Below are 8,340 nucleotides of genomic sequence, written 5' to 3'. Positions count from 1 at the left end.
GCAGCCAGCGTGGCCAGGGGTGACGAGTCCTCTCGGCCGAACTGCAGGCGGTAGCCCAGTACCTGGTCCTCGGTGGTGCCAGCTGGGGGCTCCCAGCGTGCCAGCAGGCTGCCCTCGGGGGTCTGCTGCACCGACAGGGTGGGGCAGCCCAGCACTGCTCCCTTGGTCACTACCACCTTGGATTTGCTGCGAGCGCCATCGCCTTTCATAGTGTTGGCGGCTACAGTGATGGAGTAGGTGGTCTCAGGCTGAAGGTTTGTGATGACCATCCTGGGCATGCCTCGGCGCCCTCCATGCGCACATAGTGGACCTGGTAGCCGCGGATCTGGCCATGCTGCCGGCCTGGCAAGGGTGAGCGCCACAGCCCGCGGATGGCCGTGGCGTTGAGCGCCTCCGCCTCCACCTTCCACGGCGGCGGGTTGGGCACGTTCTCGTTGGTGCGGATGACCACGGTCGAGCTCTCGGGCCCTGGTCCCACCTCTGTATGAGTGACAGTCGTGATGGGGTACTCCGTCCACTTGTCCAGTGCCTCCAGCAGGATCTGAGTGGTGGTCGGGGGGATGCCGTTCACCTCCTTGGGTTGCGGGTCCTCCGAGCCCAGCGGTCGGTAGCGGACGCTTATAGCTCACCAGGGCCCCGTTGTGTGTTTCCAGCGTTGGCGGGGGCCAACTTAACAAAATGGCCGTGGAGCGTGTGCTGACACACTTAACATCTTGAGGAGGGGCAGACAGTTTGAACTGCAGGATGCGCTGCCGCACCACCGAGGTGAAGGCGCCCAGGCCCTGTGGGGAGCGTGCTGCCAGGCGGAAGGCATACTCCGTGTTGGGCTTGAGGTCGTCTACCACGAACGCTGTGGCGGGGTCGAAGGTCCTCCCGACCTCTCTGCCGTGGTCGCCTTCCCGGAACAGGAGCTCATACTTGACGATGCTCTCCTGTCGTGGGGGCTCCACGAGAGCCCGATGCTCGTCTCAGACTTGGCATTGGCCTGGAAGTTCATGGGCTGGCCCGGCACTCCCTGCTGCGTCTTGACCTGGATGGGGTCTGAGAGGGGCCCGTCGCCCACAGAGGTGAAGGCCAGCACGTGCACGGTGTAGGTCTCATCCTCCAGCAGGCTGCCCACCGTGGTCAGCAGGCTGTCGTCCACGTTGTGCTTCTGCCAGTTGACCATGAGGTGCTCGGGCTCCATGGTGTAGTAGATCCTGTAGCCCCGGATCAGCCCGTTGGGCTCCACATTAGAATCACCTGGGAATCTTTTTAAAGTCCTGATTTCTGGGCCGCATCCTCCGGGAATTCTGTTTCTTTGTTACTAATGTTGTGCCCCACCCCATAACAAAGAAACAGAATTTCCGAAGGAAGAGGCCCAGAAATCAGGATTTTAAAAAGATTCCCAGGTGATTCTAATGTGCAGCCAAGGTTGAGAACCACTGGTAAGTTCTGATGTCCAACGAGTTTTTCCTGGTCTATTGTTCTCCTGTGGTGGAAAGCTTGCAAATGGCCGTTAAGGATTATATTGTACTATCGGCCTAACACTACATTTTTTAATCCTCTCTCTCATCCTTCAAAATCTGCTCTCTTGAATATTTCTAAAAGTGCAACAAATACTTAAAAAGAATGATGGAGGCATGAGTGAGGAGGTCCTTAGCAAAACGTTAACTACATATTCTATGAAGATATACTAGAATTCTTCATGAGTTCTTTGCTAGCCTCTTGCTTTAGCCAAGTAGGATAATAATGGCATTATTGATCACCTCTAATTTAAAAACCTTAGTCTATTTATATGTGAACTGAAGCTCTCTGTTACTGAGTAATTTCAGGGGAATCCAAAACATGTTTCTGATTTTCTTGCATTTATCTCATAAAAATGTTTAGAAAGGGCCCCTTTAATAAACTTTTTAAGTTATCTTTTGCCTTCTGTATCAAGGATGGCTATTTCTTTTTGCAAAACCACAGTGCTGTACTTTCAATCAAATATGATGTGCAATCTGAATTAGGTTTTAAAAATTTGATTGAAGAGTGAAAAGCAAAATTCTAAATTCATAAAAACCTCACTGAAACTTCAAGTTTCCCATTTAAATCACCTTCATACGTTGAATTTAGATTCTAGGCATATCTTCGAATCTGAAGTTTTAAAACTCAAACCTAAGTTTACTCTCCTCAACTTTATACTCTTCTATATAAAACAAACAAATGAACAAATGAGAATTGCTTTCTTTGGTGTCCACACAAAAATATATTTGGCTTCTTTTGCGGTATATAGGATTTGGCCTAGATTAAAAAGAACATCCTAACTTTGTCTAACCGATAGACTGGAGAACCTCTGGGTAGAATGGTTAAAGGATGGCCCAAATATTCCAAGACTGTAAATGCCTGGATTCTAAAATAGCTGAAGCTTTAGAGATTAACTAATAAACTAATGGATAGGGCTAAGGAAGCAGAGAGGCAAAAAAGACTATAAGAAAGTTTCTAGGCATTTATAACAGTTATAACTACAATTTATATGGTGTACCAGGTATTAGTCTAAGGGCATTACGTGTGTCTGCCCTTTTATTTGTGCAGCAACTCTAGGAGATTGGTACTATTATCCAATTTTATAGATGGAAAGCAGAAGGCACTAAGAGGTTAGCAACTTGCCAAAAGACACACAGCTGGCAAGCGACAGAGCTAGGATTTAAACATAGGCAACTAGGACCTAGATCCATATATACTACTAAATTTGTGCACGGGGCCGGGGGGGGGGGCGTGGTCCCGGAGCCTGGCCTGCACCCTCTCTAATCTGGCTCCTAACTGCTCACCTGCCTGCCTGTTTGATCACCCCTGACCACTCTGTCTGCCAGCCTGCTCATGCCCAACTGCCCCCCCTTACCAGCCTTCTCATCACCAACTGCGACCCCGCCCCCGCCGCCGGCTTGCTAACACCCAACTGCCCGCCCCCCACCAGCCTGATAATGTTGTAAGTAATAGGAAATACTGTATTTGTAGCAATAGTATACACCCTGTGACTTCCCTTCCTGATTTGGGAATGGTTCCCCAGTTCTTTGAACGTTTCCTGGCCCCTGATGTATTTGGAAAGAAAATAGCTCTGAGTTTGGAGAAATTAAATTACATTCATGATTCTAATTCACCTGCCTCCTGTACTTCCAGCCAGATAACATGAAAAACATTCCTGGGGCCGGTGCCTCCAATGGCTGAGCTCCGGAGTGAGGGCCCAAGGCCCAGCGCTGGGTGGGTGACAGTGACTGGAGGCACCTCGGGTCCATCCTGCAGTCAGCACAAAGACTGGGTCCCTCTGCTCCCAGCCCCTCCCAAGCCCCGGTGCCACCTAATGAAGTCCCCAGGCTGAGCCCCAATCCTGCTGCCCTATCCTTGCCAGGGACTGGGGTGTGGCAACGCGGGGCGGTGGTGTCCCATTTTCATTAAAAATGTTCAACCTGCGCCCACTCCACCGATGTCTGCAGATGGCCCGGGGGCAGACAGTGATCCCAGAGGCCCCCGCCAGAGCTCAGCCAGGATGGTCTGGGGTGAGACAGCCCTGCCAGGCTCTGTGGCTGCGACTTGGACCCGCTTCCTTAACCAGGGACCTGGCGCTGAGCGGGCGGCAGCGGTGCTTCCTCCCCAGCCCACACTGGAGCGAGTCCCTGTGGTTTCAGAACCGAACTCCAAGGGCCTCCCCGGGTGGCAGTGGCCCTGAACCTACTGGTACTCCCTCAATCCTGCCAAGGCTTGCTTTTCACACTTGCTGAAAACCTTCTCAGTCCACTTGCCATAGTAATCAGTTTGGGCTGAAAGAACTGGGGGACTTCGGCTGCTTGCCTGCTGTTTCCCCCCACCCCCACCCCAGGTGGGACTGAGAGGACTGGGGGGCTTTGGCCGCTCCCCCCAGCAGGTTGAAAGGACTAGGGGACTCGGTAGGGCTGAGGGGACTGGGCACCACCATCTTGTGGCTATGGTGTTAAAGTAATAAGTTTAGTTAATATAAGTTAGCATAAGCAAACTCCATTTTGTATTAGTATAAGTTAGCATAAGCAAATTTCATTTTGTATTAGAGGGAATTTTAACTTTACTTAGAAGAGGAACTAACGTGTGTGTGTATGTGTGACCCTGATAAATAACTTGTAACTCCATGCCTATGCCCCCCTAATAAACAACTTGTAACTCCCTGTGTGTTTATCCTGATAAGCCCAGAAGGCACCCCCGGAGCACACTGATATGAGACACTGAAGAAGCCCACCCGTCAAGTATAAAAAGAAGGACTCTCACAGCAGCAGTTAGACGCCTGTCTGACCTCCACAAACAAGACATTCTCCTTCCCCCTGGAAACTGCAATTCCTGCTCTGCTTCTGAGCCCAGACTGTTAGAGGCCTCTCTTCGTGTCAAGAGACCGAGCACCTGCAGCTGCGTACCTGATGACCTCCGTGTGTCTCTGTCAGCGAGTGTCTCCGGGTGGCCTGCCAAGGACTGAAACCCATCAGCTCTCTGGTAAATAAACCTGTGTGATTCTTGCATTTTGTTTTCTGTGTCTCCTCTCTTCTTGGTTTTAGTTTAATCTTGGCCTAATTAATTAATAATAAGTACCCTTTGACGTCTGTATTGGTATATCCAAATGAGGCACTCTAGGTCACCTGTGCATATGTTCCCAAAGAAGTGGAACATTTGGGTGCCACCATCTTTGTGACAGTGTGATGATCAATTTGCATATTGATGCCTGAAGACGTTCCATCCTTGCTGCTTGACACAGTTGCTGCAGGGAAGAAACATCCACACAGCATATGTTCCAAGGGACCTGGTGTATATGGCGTACTGTTTTTAATATGTTTGCTCCCCTTCTTAGCGCTATGTGTTCTTACCAGGGCCACCTCCCTGGGAAAGGTTGTTTCCCCAGCTGGGAATGTTTCCCTAGAGTTAGGAATTAACAGGACTAGGGAAGGGAATGAATCAGTAAACCCCCCTAGTGTTACAGAAATACCATGTACCACTTATGAGGAACTTAGACTAAGACTGTTAGCAATAAATTTAGGACTTGCTAGGCCCACATCCCCAGGGGTTTACCCACCAGAGAAAGTACCAAAGTCTATAACCCCTAAAAACCCACCAACGCAGGGCAGTCCCAAGGAAGACCACCAGTAAGGCTAAAAGGACAACTATCAAACAGTTAAAGAAATACCACTGCAAACAATGCAAGCAGGCTCCTTATCTAAAAATCTTACGTGAGCTATGCAAGCAGAAAGACTTAAACTAAGTGCCAGGCAGGTAGTTAATCGCCATAGCTAAGAACAATCATGCTTAAGCTACATAACCTTTACTTAGGCCAGTGGTCGGCAAACTCATTAGTCAACAGAGCCAAATATCAACAGTACAATGATTGAAATTTCTTTTGAGAGCCAAATTTTTTAAACTTAAACTATATAGGTAGGTTCATTGTTATTAACTTAATTAGGGTACTCCTAAGGCCACACTCAAGGGGCGAAAGATCCACATGGGGCTCGCAAGCCTCAGTTTGCCGACCACTGACTTAGGCCATAGAATAGGAAAACCTCCTTCAGTTTTTTCCTTATAGCTTGATAGTGGAGCAATAGAATAGTAACCTTAGAATAGAAATAACAAACTAGCCCTTATAATGGAACACAGAGACTAACCTTTAGAATAGAATGTAGAAACATAGACAATAGATAAGATTAAAATCAGTAGAGCTAAATAGAAATAAGATTTTTAGCAAAAGTCAGGTAAGAAACTGTAAATATAAAACAAGAAACTGTAAAAGGTCAAAGAAGGACCCAAAACATACCATGATGTAACTATAGAGGCATGGTTATAGAATCAAATAGTATAAATACAGTTGTAACAGGGCAATAAAAAAGAACCTAATTATGCTGATCATCTGAATGCTGTCTCCATGTCCTTCATTCTTTGCTGACACCATCCACACCTTTGGGGATCCCTGGACCGCTGAGACTGGACCCCTGCATATTCCATCTTTATTAGATAGGATATGTGCCCTCAGTAAAAGATTAGTTCCTTTTCTCTCCTTCACCCTCCCAAATACCAGCACTCAGATGCCTGGAACTCTACAGATACATAGCCCTTTGGCTTAAGACTTTATATTCTATTAAATGGGTTTTGTTCTAAAAATTTGTTTTTAAGTCCTTGGCAACCCAGAATGCATTCTCCTATTAGAAACATTATACATGGTAGTTAAGCTCTCAGGTCAAACTGTAGAAATCTATTTAACTTTTGTAAAACTAAAGCATAGAAATAATAGGACTGAGGAAAGGAAGAAAATAGTGACCAAATAGGCAGAAGTACTGTGCACCTCCTCCTGGGACTGAAAAAGCAACTAAATCAGAGAATGTCAACCCAGAATTAACAAATTAGGCACAGCTGACGAGACAATTTTCAATAAAGAAGGGCAGAGAACACCTGAAGAATGGGAACCCATGCCATCTTGTAGAGGGGAACAATGGAGGCCAGGAGTACTGCCACACCAACATCCAGACCAACATTGGACAGCACCCCCAGACCTACTCAGGGAGCTGCTGGCCAGCCATAACCTGCCTGGAACCACCATTGTGCCCTGGCAGTGAGCAGAACAGTATCGTGACAGGGGTCCCAGATGTCTGTAGTGAGTGCAAGCCAGAGAGAAACTCCTGAGCTGCACCTCCTTGCCGGAGCCCAAACCCAGCATCCCAGGACCCCACACTTCAGGTCCCAGTGCTGTGAGTGCAACCCACTCAATCCCTGGTCCTACTACAGAGGCACAGACTGGTGCACGCCCCACCCCCGCCCAGACAGAGCCTCAGGCTAGTGCCCACTCTGCACCCACCACAGACCTGTCACCTGGTGTGTACCCTACCCCCAGCCTAGGTCAGAGCTGCTGGTGCAACCTGGTGTGCCCAGCCACAGGTCACAGGATCATGCTACAAGTGCTCCCAGAGAGACCTAGGGTACCATCCTGCCTTGGGTGCTGGGGCCACACAGTGAATTGAATGCCAGAGGGCTCTGGGCCCTCACAGGGAGTCACACACCAGAGGAACTGTGCATGAGCACCCGCCGATCCCAAGAATCTGAAGTGAACAACTAAGGGACCAGAATCATGGCAGAAGGGGGTACAACTCAGAGCAGAGACAATAAAGTTGTGAAACTCAAAGAAGACCCAGCCCCTGGGCTAGCGAGTTCCAGATCATTGGTCCACTAGGGGCTTCAACTCCTCGGACCCCAAGCAGGGAGCCCAGGGCCAGAAAGAGACAGCAAAAATGGGGAGACAAAGAATCAACCCCCAAAGGAAAGAAAAGGAGGAATCATCAGAAAAGGAACTAAATGAAGAGGAGGTGCCAGACCAGTGTGGCTCAGTAGTTGAGCATCAACCTATGAACCAGGTCACGGTTTGATTCTTGGTCAGGGCACATGCCCGGGTTGCTGGCTCGATCCCCAGTGCAGGAAGCAGCCTATCAATGATTCTCTCCCAACACTGATGTTTCTATCCCCCTCGCCCTCTCCCTTCCTCTCTGAAATAAATTAAAAAATATATTTTTTTAAAAAGAAAAGGAGGCAAGCAATATTTCTGAGAAAAAATCAGAGTAAGGGTCATAAAGTTTCTAAACCACCTGGAGGAGAAAATCAACAACCTATGTAAGAATCAAGAGGAAATGAAGAATGATATAACTACAATAAAGAACACAATGGAAGATTTCAACAGTACACTAGAAGAAGCAGAGGACCAAATCAGCTAGTTAGAAGACAGGAATTGGAGAAAAAAATTAAAAAGCAGGAGGAGAGCTTAAGGGAGCTTTGGGACAACATGAAATGAAGCAACATCCATATAATATGGGAGCCAGAAGGACAAGAAGAGGAGCAAGGATTAGAAAATCTATTTGAAGAAATAATGACAGAAAACTTGCCTGATTTAGGAAAGAAAAACGCCACACAAACAGAGACTCCCAAACAAGATGAATACAAAACAACCCACACCAAGATACATCGTATTAAATTGGCAAAGATAAAAGACAATGAACCTTTAAGGCTGCAAGAGAGAGACGGAAGGTTATCTACAAGGAATCTCCCATTAGACTGTCAATTGATTTCTCAACAGAAACATGAGAGGCCAGAATGGGATGGAATGAAGTATACAAAGTGATACAAAGCAAGGGACTAAATCCAAGAATACTTTACCCAACAAGACTATCATTCAAAGCTGAAGGTGAAATCAGGAGCTTCACAGACAAAAGAGGCTAAGGGAGTTTACTACCACCAAGCCAAGAATGCAAGATATGCTAAAGGGACTGTTATAAAGAAGAAATAGAAAGGGAGGAAGGAACACAGGCATAAAGAGTAAAAATGGCAACAAAC

The 8,340-nt window shown here is 47.6% G+C and overlaps 1 long non-coding RNA gene and 1 pseudogene across 1 annotated transcript in view; one reads left to right on the top strand and one right to left on the bottom strand.

Annotated features, from left to right (window-relative positions):
• The window catches only part of LOC102767672, a 6,079-nt pseudogene extending 2,315 nt beyond the window's left edge, over nt 1-3,764 (bottom strand).
• Nucleotides 3,765-4,248: 484 nt separating this feature from the next.
• Nucleotides 4,249-8,340, top strand: part of LOC107182805 — a 19,890-nt gene continuing 15,798 nt past the window's right edge. The window contains exon 1 of the long non-coding RNA XR_001513537.1: nt 4,249-4,476. This is a non-coding gene — a long non-coding RNA (uncharacterized LOC107182805). The remainder of the gene's footprint in view (nt 4,477-8,340) is intronic.

This window comes from Myotis davidii, unplaced genomic scaffold (genome assembly GCF_000327345.1).
Source record: "Myotis davidii unplaced genomic scaffold, ASM32734v1 scaffold1578, whole genome shotgun sequence".
In the NCBI taxonomy this organism is placed as follows: Eukaryota; Metazoa; Chordata; class Mammalia; order Chiroptera; family Vespertilionidae; genus Myotis; species Myotis davidii.
Note: the sequence above shows the minus strand (reverse complement) of the source record. Positions and strands in the feature narration are given on the sequence as shown.